Raw genomic sequence first — 12,749 nt, forward strand, 5'->3', positions numbered from 1 at the left:
TTATGGTTGTTTAAAACAAAATGTAAATGTATGTCACTCATTCCCTTAAAGAAAAATCCATAAAAATATATTTATTTTTAATAGTTTAGAGTAGAGTAGGGCCCTGCCGAAAGAGTCTACCATGTCATGCTGTCAACTTAAAAATTATTTTCGCCAGAACAAAAGCTGCTGGTTATTAATGTGATCTGGTGTTTGATGGGAACTGTTAATATCTGATCGGTGAGGATGTGGTGGAGAAGTTGAGTTTTTCCAAGAATGAGCAGTGGGACAGTGGAGGTGGAGACTTCAGTGTGCTCACTCAGGCGGCGCAATTACATTATTGCCTCATGCCGCTCTGCGGACCGGAAGAGAAAAATATGGGGGAGAACTGGGGCCATCCTACTATATATATGGGGAGAACTGGGGTCATCATTCTAGATATTTGGGGAGAACTGGGGCCATCATTTTATATATATATATATATATATATATATATATATATATATATATATATATATATATATATACTATATATGTGTGGCAGTGGGATACCTTCATACTATATATATCATCATACATCATATGGGGCTGTGGGGCCACCATATTCCATATAGGGGGCTGTAGGGACATGATACTATATATAGAGGGGAAGCAGGATCATCATACTATCTATAGGAAGCTGTGAGGTACATAACATCGCAATTAGAGAGCTGTAGGGGACCATCATACTATATATAAGGGGTTTTGGTGACATACAATTTGTGGGGAGCTATAGTATATATAGGAAACTTTAAAGCCTCATACTATATATAGGAGGCAGTTATGATGATACATTATATTGTATATAGGGGCTATGTAGCCATTTTACTATATATAGGGAGTTTTGGGGTCCTCAATGTATAATAAAGGGGTATTGGGGGCTGTAGGACCATCATTCTGTATATACAGAGCTGTGTGGGTGCTCAGAGGACATTATTTGTTATGAATGGGCACATAATTAGTTTTTGATAGGGGCACTCGGGATCCTTTTTTTTGGGGGGACAGTGTTACTTTAAGTGAGCACTCAAGGGTATTTATTGCTGGAAGGGGGCACTTTGGATATTATATCCTTCAAAGGCCCATACATGTCGTTGCACAGTAGGGGCATTACTACTTTCTGTGGGATACTTTAATTTTGGGGGGGTGGGAGTAATCCTAGCAATGACACAATTGATTAAATATTGGGGTCAGTGGTCCACACTGCAGGTGCACACAGAGTGGGAAGTTTTTGTAGGTTGGGAATAGATGGAGACGGCGCTAGAAATGTGAGAAGTCAAATGTGCCTTTGTTGTAATCTGTGCAGACGAGTCCTGGCTGGAGAAGTTGTCATGTCGGTCTGGGCCAGATAGAAATGTGAACGATCTGAATCAGAAAGAACGTCACGTGTAAGTTACTGTATATAACTGTACTGTAATCACTTGTTCTGCGGAACTGGTATCTACCAATATACGGTTACTGTTAGGTTGTAATATTGCTCTTTTTAGGTAACTTTTTTTTTAAATTTAGTAGCAGCTAAATGTAATTCAGTCATAGTAAAGGGTGTATGGTGGTATTATTGGTCTTTGTATAGAATGTAGTTTCATATAGAGGTAATGGTGATATTATAATATTATGTATTCGCTGTGTAGTGGTGACAGTAGTAGGCACTGTGTAGCCATATTATTGTATGTATGTTTGTAAGTAAGCTCCGTTATGGCACCATATCTAAGCAGTAAACTTGGTTCTAGAACTGTATCAATGTAGTAATCTAGATTATGGTACCGTATGTATGCCATAATCTCGGTTCTGCTCCAGTTTCTATGTAGCAGGCTTGGTTCCATGTAGTAGACTTATTAAACTCGGTTCTGCTCCCTTATTTCTGTAGTAAGCTCGGTTCTGCTCCCATATCTCTGTAGTAAGCTCCGTTCTGCTCCCATATCTCTGCAGTAAGCTCGGTTCTGCTCCCATATCTCTGTAGTAAGCTCCGTTCTGCTCCCATATCTCTGCAGTAAGCTCGGTTCTGCTCCATTATCTCTGTAGTAAGCTCAGTTCTGCTCCCATATCTCTGCAGTAAGCTCCACTCTGCTCCCATATCTCTGTAGTAAGCTCGGTTCTGCTCCCATATCTCTGTAGTAAGCTCGGTTCTGCTCCCATATCTCTGTAGTAAGCTCTGTTTTGCTCCCATATCTCTGCAGTAAGCTCTGCTCTGCTCCCATATCTCTGTAGAAAGCTCCGTTCTGCTCCCATATCTCTGTAGTAAGCTCGGTTCTGCTCCCATACTGCTGTAGTAAGCTCCGTTCTGCTCCCATATTTCTGTAGTAAGCTCTGTTTTGCACCCATATCTCTGTAGTAAGCTCGGTTCTGCTCCTATATCTCCGGAATAAGCTCGGTTCTGCTCCCATATCTCTGGAGTAAGCTCGTTTCTGCTCCCATATCTCAGTAGTAAGCTCGGTTCTGCTCCCATATCTCCGGAGTAAGCTCGGTTCTGCTCCCATATCTCTGGAGTAAGCTCGGTTCTGCTCCCATATCGCTGGAGCAAGCTTGGTTCTGCTACCATATCTATGCAGCAAGCTCCGTTCTGTTCCCATATCTATGAACCAGTCTGTTTTTAAAGCCTGTTATATCTGCTACTTTTATGCAGTGGCCAGAGATTATTAGGGAAAAGTAGGTCCACTGCAACTGAAGGGCCACTGCCTTGTGATTGCCCCCCAGGCTGAAAAATGCCAGCCAGCCCCTGCTCCTCTCTGACTACTCAGACTAGACTAACTAACTCCTCCTCCTGGCCAGAGCTTATAGAGAACCTCTCCTGAAACCGGGTATTAGAGCTCCCCTTACTGGTCTGGATTAGGCTGGTGTGGGATGCTGGTATTGCCTGTTAAGGGGATCCCTCTTGCTTCCAGGCGTGACATCACCCCCTGTGAGGGAGGCATTGCCACTGTGGCAACCGGACTCCTGGGGTGCCACATATATACCTTTTGAAAGGTCCTTCAACTTAATCCACTGCTATGTAAAGTACAAGTAATCAGAATAGCAGCTTCAAGTCCTATAAGGGGACTATTAAATACTGCAGAAAGTCAAGCAAATGTTTTTAAAAATATGAAAATATTTGACAAAAACACAAAAATTGAAATCATCCCCTTTTGCCCCATTAAAAATAAAACAATTAAAAATACTCATATTTAGTTTTGCTGCTTTAGTAAAAGTCTAATCTATCAAAATACAAAATAAATTAACCCCTTCGCACCGCAGCCCATTTTCATTTTTGCATTTGTTTTTCGCTCCCCTTCTTTCCATAGTCATAACTTTTTACTTTTCTGTCAATATGGCCATGTGAGGGCTTGTTTTTTGCAGGACAGGTTGTACTTTAGAATGACACCATTGGTTTTACTATATCTTTTACTCAAAAACGGGTGCGCTGAAGTTGCAAAAAAAGTGCAATTCCACAAGGTTTTTTTGGATTTTTTTTACCATGTTCACCAAATTCTAAAACTGACCAGCCATTTTGATTCTCCAGGTCATAGGACACAAGGTCATAGACACCAAACATGTCTAGGTTCTTTTTTATTTAAGCGGTGAAAAAAAATCCAAAGTTTGTTATAAAAAAAAAAAATTGCACCATTTTCCGAGACCCGTGGCGTCTCCATTTTTTGTGATCTCGGGTTGGGTGAGGGCTTATTTTTTGCGTGCCGAACTGACATTTTTATTGATACGACTTTTGTGCAGATACAATCTTTTGATCACCCATTATTGCATTTTAATGCAATGTTGTGGCAACCAAAAATCCTAATTCTGGCGTTTTGACAAATGTGTGATTTTCTTTATTGTTTATTTTGAATGGGGCCAAAGGGGGGTCATTTAAACTTTTATATTTTTTTAAAAACATTTTTTTCACTTTTGGCATGCCTTAATAGTATTCATGGGAGACTAGAAGCTGCCATAACTCAATCGGCTCTGCTACATATAGGCGATGATCAGATCACCTCTATGTAGCACAATGGTCCCCAACCTTTCTGACCTTGAGAGCCACATTCAGTTCTGAGAGAGGGTCGCGAGCCACATTCAGCTCTGGGAGAGGGTTGCGAGCCACATCCAAGTCTCGACTCCCTTACAATAATGGCAACCAAAGCCCCCATTATGGGTATGATGATAATCAAAGCTTTTCCACATAAATCACCCCAAAGCATAATACCAAGATCCAGTGGTTATCACAATACCCCTTCAGTATTCTCCCATCAATCACTCCCAAAACATGGTTGCATATAGCTTCAAGCACCTCCTCTCCCAGGTAGTATCATCCAGTTCTCAGCTTACCATACTTAAACTATATCTAAACGAAAGACCAGTATATGTGCATCCACATCTGCTCTTCTGTGCAGCGCTGCTCACAACATTCATAATTTTAAAATGTGATCTTCATACCTGTTTGTTAGATCTGGAGCTAATGCACCAAGCTGGCAGACAGCCGCGAGCCACAATTCATGGGACCGCGAGCCACATGTGGCTCCCGAGCTACAGGTTGGGGATCCCTGCCATACAGTCTAGCAGGCTCACTACTGCAGAGCGACTGTGAGGTAAGTATACAAAACTTTTTTGTTTTCTGTACAAAATGAATTAAATGGGTGAGCGGGGAGGAGGAGAAATTGCACATGACAGGGGAAGGAGTAAGGGGGACTGCACATGATGATGTGGGGAGGGGGTTTAAAAAGGGACTGCACATGATGATGTGGGGGGATAAAGGGGTACTGCACATGTTGATGTTGGGGAATAAAGGGGATAGCACATGATGTGGGGAGGTGGGTTAAAGAGGACTGCACATGATGTGGGGGGATAAAGGGGTACTGCACATGATGATGTGGGGAGGGGGTTCAATTGGACTGCACATGATGTGGGGAGGGGGCTTAAAAGGGGACTGCACATTATGTGGGGAAGGGGTTAAAGGGGGACTGCACATGATGATGTGGGGGATAAAGGGGGACTGCAAATGATGATGTGGGGAGGGGGGTTAAAGGGGGACTGCACATGTTGGGAGGGGGTTAAAGGGGGACTGCACATGATGATTTGGGGGGGTAAAGGAGGACTGCACATGATGATGTGGAGGGTTAAAAGGGTACTGCACATGATGTGGGGAGGGGGTCAAAGGGGGACTGCACATGAAGTGGGAGGTTAAAAGGAACTGCAAAGGATGACATGGGGTAAAAAAGGGGACTGCCCATGATGATGTGTGGGGATAAAGGGGGACTGCACATGATGTGGGGGGGATAAAGAGGGACTGCACATGATGATGTGGGGAGGAAGGTTAAAGGGAACTGCACATGATGTGGGGAGGGGGGCAAAAAGGGGGACTGCACATGATGATGTGGGGAGGGGGGTTAAATAGGGACTGCACATGATGAAGTGGGGGGATAAAGGGGATTGCACAAGATGATGTGGGGGGGTTAAAAGAGGACTGCACATGATGATGTGGGAAGGGGGTTAAAGGGGGACTGCACATGATGTGGGAGGGGGTTAAAGGACTGCACATGAAGTGGGGAGTTTAAAGGAACTGCAAAGGATGACATGGGGGTAAAGGGGACTGCACATGATGAAGTGGGGGTAGGGGGACTGCACATGATGAAGTGAGTGAGGGGACAGGAGACTGCAAATGATGAATTGAGAGTGAGGGAAGAGGGACAGCAATTGATTTGAAGGTGAGGTGGGGAGAGCAAATGATGACTGGGAGAGAGCAAATAGTGATGAATTTTGAGGGTGGGGAGTAAATGATGTATTGAATGTGGAGGTAGAGCTGTTGATAATGAATAGAGTGTGGGAGAGAGAAGACATAACAATGAATTGGGGCGGAAGGGGCATGTAAATATAATGAGTCGGGGGAGAGGGAGGTACATAGTGGGGGGCGCTGAGTATGCAGTGACTGGTATTGAATTGGGGAAAGAAATTAATTTATATATTAGGTGGGGAAAGTGGCTATGTATAGCTAGAAGGGGCTCAGTGGTGGATTATAATTTATATTTGTAATGATGGGTTGCATAATAACCAATTATATATTGATTGTGGGTGCACCTCTGTATTCAGATGTGCAGTGTAGAAGAAAGGGAAAAAGAGGGGAATGTGCTCTGGAAGCGGTGCTCTAGATAACTGTGTTATTTTATGCAGAGATGAGTCCTGGCTGGAAGAAGTGATGGCAGTCTGCGCTGCATGAAAAAGAAAAGCAAAGATGAAGGACTTCAGCTAGAGACGTCACTTGTGAGTCAGTGTGTTAACTGTACACTGACACTATACACTGTATACTCTGTACAGAGCTCATGTGTATAATGTCACCAGTGATCACTATATTATCTGTACACAGACACTGTATACAGAGGTCCTGTGTATAATGTTAATGGTGATCACTGTATTTCCTGTACACTATATACAGAGCTCCTGTGTATAATGTCACCAGTGATCACTGTATTACCTGTATACTGACACTATATACAGAGCTCCTGTGTATAATGTCACCAGTGATCACTGTATTACATGTACACTGACACTGTATACTATGTACAGAGCTTTTGTGTATAATGTTACTGGTGATCACTGCATTATCTGTACACTGACAGTAAATACAGAGTCCCTGTGTATAATGCCACTTGGTATTGTGGTTTTTTTTTTTCTTAGTAATGATCAGTATGTTAGTGTTCAGTCACTATGTGATGGTAATATGTGGTCTGGCCATGGTGTGGTGGTATTTGTTCCTTCTATGTGATATTATTTGGTCACTATGTGGTGGTAATATGTGGTCTGGTCATGGTGTGACGGCATTTGTCCCTTGTATGTTGTATTAATGGTCATTTTAAAAAAATGTATGTGACTCATTCCCTTAAAGAAAAATACATAGAAATATATTTATATTTAATAGGTTAGAGTAGAGTAGGGTCCAGCCAAAGGAGTCTACCATGTCATGGTGGCGGCTTAAAAATTCTTTTGGCCAGAACAAAAGCTGCTGGCTATGTATGTGATCTGGTGTTTGATGGGAACTGTTAATTTCTGATTGATTAGGACGTGGTGAAGTTGAGTTTTTCCAAGAGTGGGCGATGGGATGGTGGAGGCGGAGCTGGGGTGGAGCCTGGGCGGAGTCTCAAGGTCGCCTGAAAATTTTGCCAGTATGAGGCCCCAAAATTCCTAGTGGCAGCCCTGTCTGTAGGGATCAGGCAGACCTAGCTAAGAATCAAAAGCTGAAAATGAATATAAATGTTTATATGGTGCCTTTGATATCAACCTTGGAAGCATAAAGGAAACGTGTGAATGTGGTTTTCTTAAAAAAAAATAAATAAATAACACAAATTGTAGTATAATTTCTCTCAGTATCTGAAATTATCACTAATTTTACCCTACATCCGTACTTAAATTATTACTAACTAGTTGTAAGATCATAATGTCTAAAGGTGTTACTCCAGAAAGAAAGTAAACTAACACAAACAAACTGAAATAAATGTGCAGGAACAGCTGCTGTAGTTGCAATGAGAAAGCAAGAAAGAAAAGAGGCAACAAAATGCTGCCAGCGCAAATATGTAAACGGCCATATTTATTACACAGCTCCTAGAAATGTGAGGTTCTTAGCGCACATTTTGATCAAATTGTGCGAGCCCATCTGCCAACGACAAGGCGACCTCTTCAGATGGGACCTACACTAACACTACACTAACCGGTATAAATAAAGCTCCTATGTCTAAAGTTGTTGATCCAGAAGAAGGCAAAAAACCCTGGACACACTCAGCCAATTTGTGACTCAGGGAAAAAATTCCTTCTTGACCCCGGGAAAAGGCGATCAGTCCTAGAACCCTGGATCAAACCCTACTACTAATACTATGGTTATTATTATCCTCCCACATTATCTATTGTTATTTATTTATTATTATTATTGTTTCTATTCTAAGTAATGTTTATTCTAATATTAAAACTAAAATCATTACTATATGCTTATTATTAAAATACTAATTTAATAACTGCTTTTTGTCCTTTTTCTTCCTTATTATAAATATTCTACCATTGCAGCTTTAATCATTATTTTGTTATAACTATAAAAAGACTATTGTACCTTTTCTACTATAAATATTACTACTATACTATGTATATGCTTTTGATCCAGAAGAAGGCAAAAACCCTTAGACACTTTCAGCCAATCTGTGTCTGAAGGGAAAAATTCCTTCTTGACCCCGGGAAAAGGCGATCAGTCCTAGAACCCTGGATCAAGCCGCCTAATTCTATTAAAATGTGTATAGCTGGCTACCTTGTTATGACAACTACCTCTCTATATCTTATTTATACTACTGTAACTAATTGTTTATATTGTTATTAATTATTATGAATGCTACGCCGCTACCAATAATAAGGTCCCTATGTTACTTACTGCTAGATCAAACCTGCTGTTATAACTACTATTATTACTTTTACATTTTTATTCCTACTATTTTTACTACTTTTTGTTACTACTGTGAATAGCTAATATTAAAGTTTTGCCTACTACTATTAATATACTGCTGCTCTAATATTTTACCGCTCTTATTACTATTCTTTTTTTATACTTACCTCCCAGTATTTGCCGTATATGATGTTATCGGCTGAGAGGTCCTAGCAGGATTGTCCAGATGATGTTCTTCTTTCCTCTCAAATACTGGTTAACATATTGGAGGATGTGGCACTGCGTGGTCCTGCTGCTTCTTCTGGCCTCTGTCCTGCTGCTTCTTCTGGCCTCTGTCCTGCTGCTTCTTCTTGCCTCTGTTGTGGTCTTTCTTCCGGCGCCGATCTTAATTGTGATTTTGACCTTTTTTTTCTTCCTTTCTTCTTTTGGGGTTCTCTGCTCTTCATCCAGGTCCATACACAGTATTTTAGCCCGCATTGCCCTTGCTTCTTGTTCTGTGATCTGGGTCTTCATGGATGGTGCAGGCTGTTCTTCATATTCATGCTTTGCTGTAGATCTCTTCTGGGCTTCTGGACTGGTCGGCATGAGGCGCTAAGAAGACAGCAGATTAAGTTACTCATGTACAGTAATAAAACGTTCCTATACACCCTTGTAAAATTAGAGACAGCGGTATAGTCGTCTTCTCACTAACCTCCATCTTGTAGAGGGGTGACGGCAGAAACTTCATACAGAAGGCCAGTCTTCTGAATGCCTCCTCCGGTGTGATATCAACTGAAGAGAAAAGAACCAAATATTAGGATCACCCATACCCATACAGAGAGGATGTGACAGAGCGGCACTACTGATCGCCATATTGCTAACCATCCCGCTAAATTCTAGGAACAGAATTGTCAGTAAGAAGAAGATAGAAAAATGTGTTTTGTACATGGAAGATGCAATCATTCTGTAGCCTTCATGGCCAGTGATAGGATTCCCCTGTCTACCTATGAAGCTCACGTTCTACTCAGACCGGCGATGTCAACCTCTGTTGGGAATCAGTTTAGCTTTCTGGTATTTTTTACAGCAAATATCTGCAGTTCTATAGTTACCCCCCAAATTACTGGAAACCTGACACCTCCCAAAGATAAAGAAAGGTGAAGCCGTTGGGAGCCGTCTGACCACAGGACAGAGAATGTTCGCCTAACAGTGTGAGGAATCTCACCTGATCCAGCGCAGGATGAAGGTCCGGTCCACATGGTCTCGCTGTGGTCTTCACTCGTGTCGAAATCTATCAAAATCCTGTAAAATAGCAGAACAGTCAGAATAGGTTTTGGCCATTTGGGCAGATGCCATTGACTAGGGTGTGCTGTTACTGGAAACTTTGGGAAACACCGTCTGTGTGTTTAGGAGGCATTGCCGGGGCAAAGGCAACATTGGGCAATGTGCAGGATATGACTGTTATACACCCAATATCTGCCCATCCCCATTATTCTGTGCTGTATATGGAGCACTTTATTTAATGGAGGAATATTCGGAATAAACGACTTCGGTCCGTTCTCCGCTCTGCAGGCGCCGTTCTCTATGGAGGACGGAGCTGATGTTAAATATTGGACCCATCCAATAAGATGTGAGAAGTGGAGACAGCGGAGTATCAGCCGCCGGCTCCTCATCATGTACATGTCTGTATGTGAAGTGTTGGGGTAAATATGAACAATTAGTAACAGAACATCTCGGGTTATTCTGTATGAATATGTGATGAGATAAATCAGCCATCACTTATATTATATTACAGGTTTATACCTGAAATGTCGCAGTGGCTGCAGGTGTCCGTCTTCACTCTCCGCTGAGATAGAACAGACTGAGAATAACTGACGTTTGTGCTTTTTCAAATTTAAATCTAACAATCCTACTGGTTGTTTATTGCCATGGTGACAGAAGTCACTGATAATTTAAAGGGACATGACGGTATTATTGCACTGTAGTGAATTTTACTATCTGTAACTCCCCTTTGACACCATTTAAGCACATGGAGATGTGTTGTAATTCCCTGCACAGATGATAGGCGCAATAATATGCAGGTAAATGATATGAAGGACCAGTGTCCCATTTGTTCTAAGGATTGGTGCGGGTCCCAGGAATTGGGTCCTAGCAATATGTCATCGTTTACCAAAACCCTGTAATTGCTTCTACTTCACTGTATTTTGTGAGGTCATGATATCTTATTATCTAGTTGGATTGCTCAAGGGAGTTTTTATTGTGTAATTTACAATAAGAATAGAAGTGTTGTCACCTAGGAGAGGCATGTTCAATAAATATTAGGCTTAGGCAGAGCTACCATCAGGGCATTATTGCCTTGACTGGAGAATGGGGCCCGATGAGCAGAAGGGGCCCACAATGGGTCCCGTCTCTTCTGTTCATCGGGCCTCAGCGGCGCGCTTCTGCCAGTGCAGTAACTGAACCTGAGACCGAGATGCAGGTTCAGTTAAACTCTATAGCCGTGCGGGCCTGCACAACAATAGTGAAAAGCCGCTAGCCAATAGGAAGAGAGTGGGAAGATAGAGGCTAAGTGCCAGAATAGGCGCATACAGATGTGCCTTTTCTGGGGTGGCTGGGGGCAGATGTGTTTAGCTGGGGGAGGGGGTCCTATAACCATGGTCCCTCTCTAGGCTATTAATATCTGCCCTCAGTCATTGGCTATCCCACTCTGACGGAGAAAACTGCACGGGAGCTCCCAAATTCTGCACACAGACACTACTAACATTATTAGTGAGGACTATGTAAAAATATAACGGATATGAAATGGTTTAATGTATGTAAACCATGTCTCATATGTCTCATATCCTGTCGGGTTTGGTGAAGAGATGGCAAAAGCCGGCAATTGAATTACCGGCTTTTCTGCTATCTAGCTCTGTATGAAATATAAATATATATATATATATATATATATATATATATATATATATACCGTATTTTCTGGTGTATAAGACGACCTTTTAACCCCTGAAAATCTTCTTAAAAGTCGAGGGTCGTCTTATACACCGGGTGCAGACCAATGTGAATATGGTGGGTGGGGGGAGAGTGGTCCCTATGATGAAGAGAGGGGGTGTCTCATAGGAAAGTGTGAGTGGAGTATCCCCCTATTACCTCATTGTGGCAGCGTGGGGTTTCTGTGCTGGTGAGCGGCGGCGGATCCTCTTTGTGCCGCGTGGGTGCTCTGTGTTGTGAGGCGGCGGAGGCGTATATTCGTGCAGCGTCGGGGCTCCGCCGGCATTTCCTCACAGCCTGGAGGCACCGGCAGCTCTATTGCTGCGATGCGGTGGCCTCCAGGAAAATGGCCGCTGGGGGCGGCACATGCTCAGATTCAGATCTCGTCCCGAGCTATCGAGATATCATTTTATTCAACTTTCTATGGCCTACATGTTCATATAGACGGCTTAGGAGGGTTGATCCTACGGACAGATTGTGCTGACATAAACATTCAATCATCAACTGACCTGTGCCCAGTGAATCTGTAATAAGTCATACAGATTGACAGATTGTTAGTCTTTCTTTGTCCTTCAATGTGTAACTGCGCATATCTTAGAGGACCTGGTGTGGAATTCTGCTGCTGTAGTCCATTCACTTCATTGGTCGATGTGCCGTGTATTAAGAGATGCTCCTCTGTATTCCACAGATGTAACACATGGTTTTATCACCATGAGCCATTCTCATCTGACTTCCATCAATAATGTGGCATCTTACACCCACTGTTATGATCTGGTGACCTTGGAGCCGCATGAAACTTTCTCTGGAGTCGGTGGAACCTGTACTGACCGCAAATCCTGAACTAACACCGCAACTAGAAGTGGCCGTGGGGTGTGCCTAACAAACCCTAGACACCTCGACACAGCCGGAGGACTAAATACCCCTATAGATGGAAATAGGAATGCTGTCTTGCCTCAGAGCAGACCCCCAAAGGATAGGCAGCCCCCCACGAATAATGACTGTGAGTAGGAGAAGAATAGACACACACAGGTAGAAAACAGGATTTAGCAAAAGAGGACACTCTAGCTAAATAGGAAAGGATAGGACACATGGGCGGACATACCGCCGGTTCAACCGGTGCAGCTGCACCGGGGCCCGGAGGCTCTGGGGGGCCCCTGGCCAGATTGCCCTCATGTGCGGCGGGCAGGGAGCAATCCCTGCAGCTCCGCTGCCTGCAAGAGAAAATGGCAGCGGATCTGCAGGGAATGAATCCATCCTGCTTCCTTTCTCACACAGACAGCAGCGGCTGAATGACATCATCATTCCGCGCTGCGGCTGGGCGAGACAGGAAGCTGCCGGCGTGCAGCTGCAGGATAGGATCCGTGCGCAGAGGTGAGACATCTCCTGTCTT

Source organism: Ranitomeya variabilis, chromosome 4 (assembly GCF_051348905.1).
Source record: "Ranitomeya variabilis isolate aRanVar5 chromosome 4, aRanVar5.hap1, whole genome shotgun sequence".
NCBI lineage: Eukaryota > Metazoa > Chordata > Amphibia > Anura > Dendrobatidae > Ranitomeya > Ranitomeya variabilis.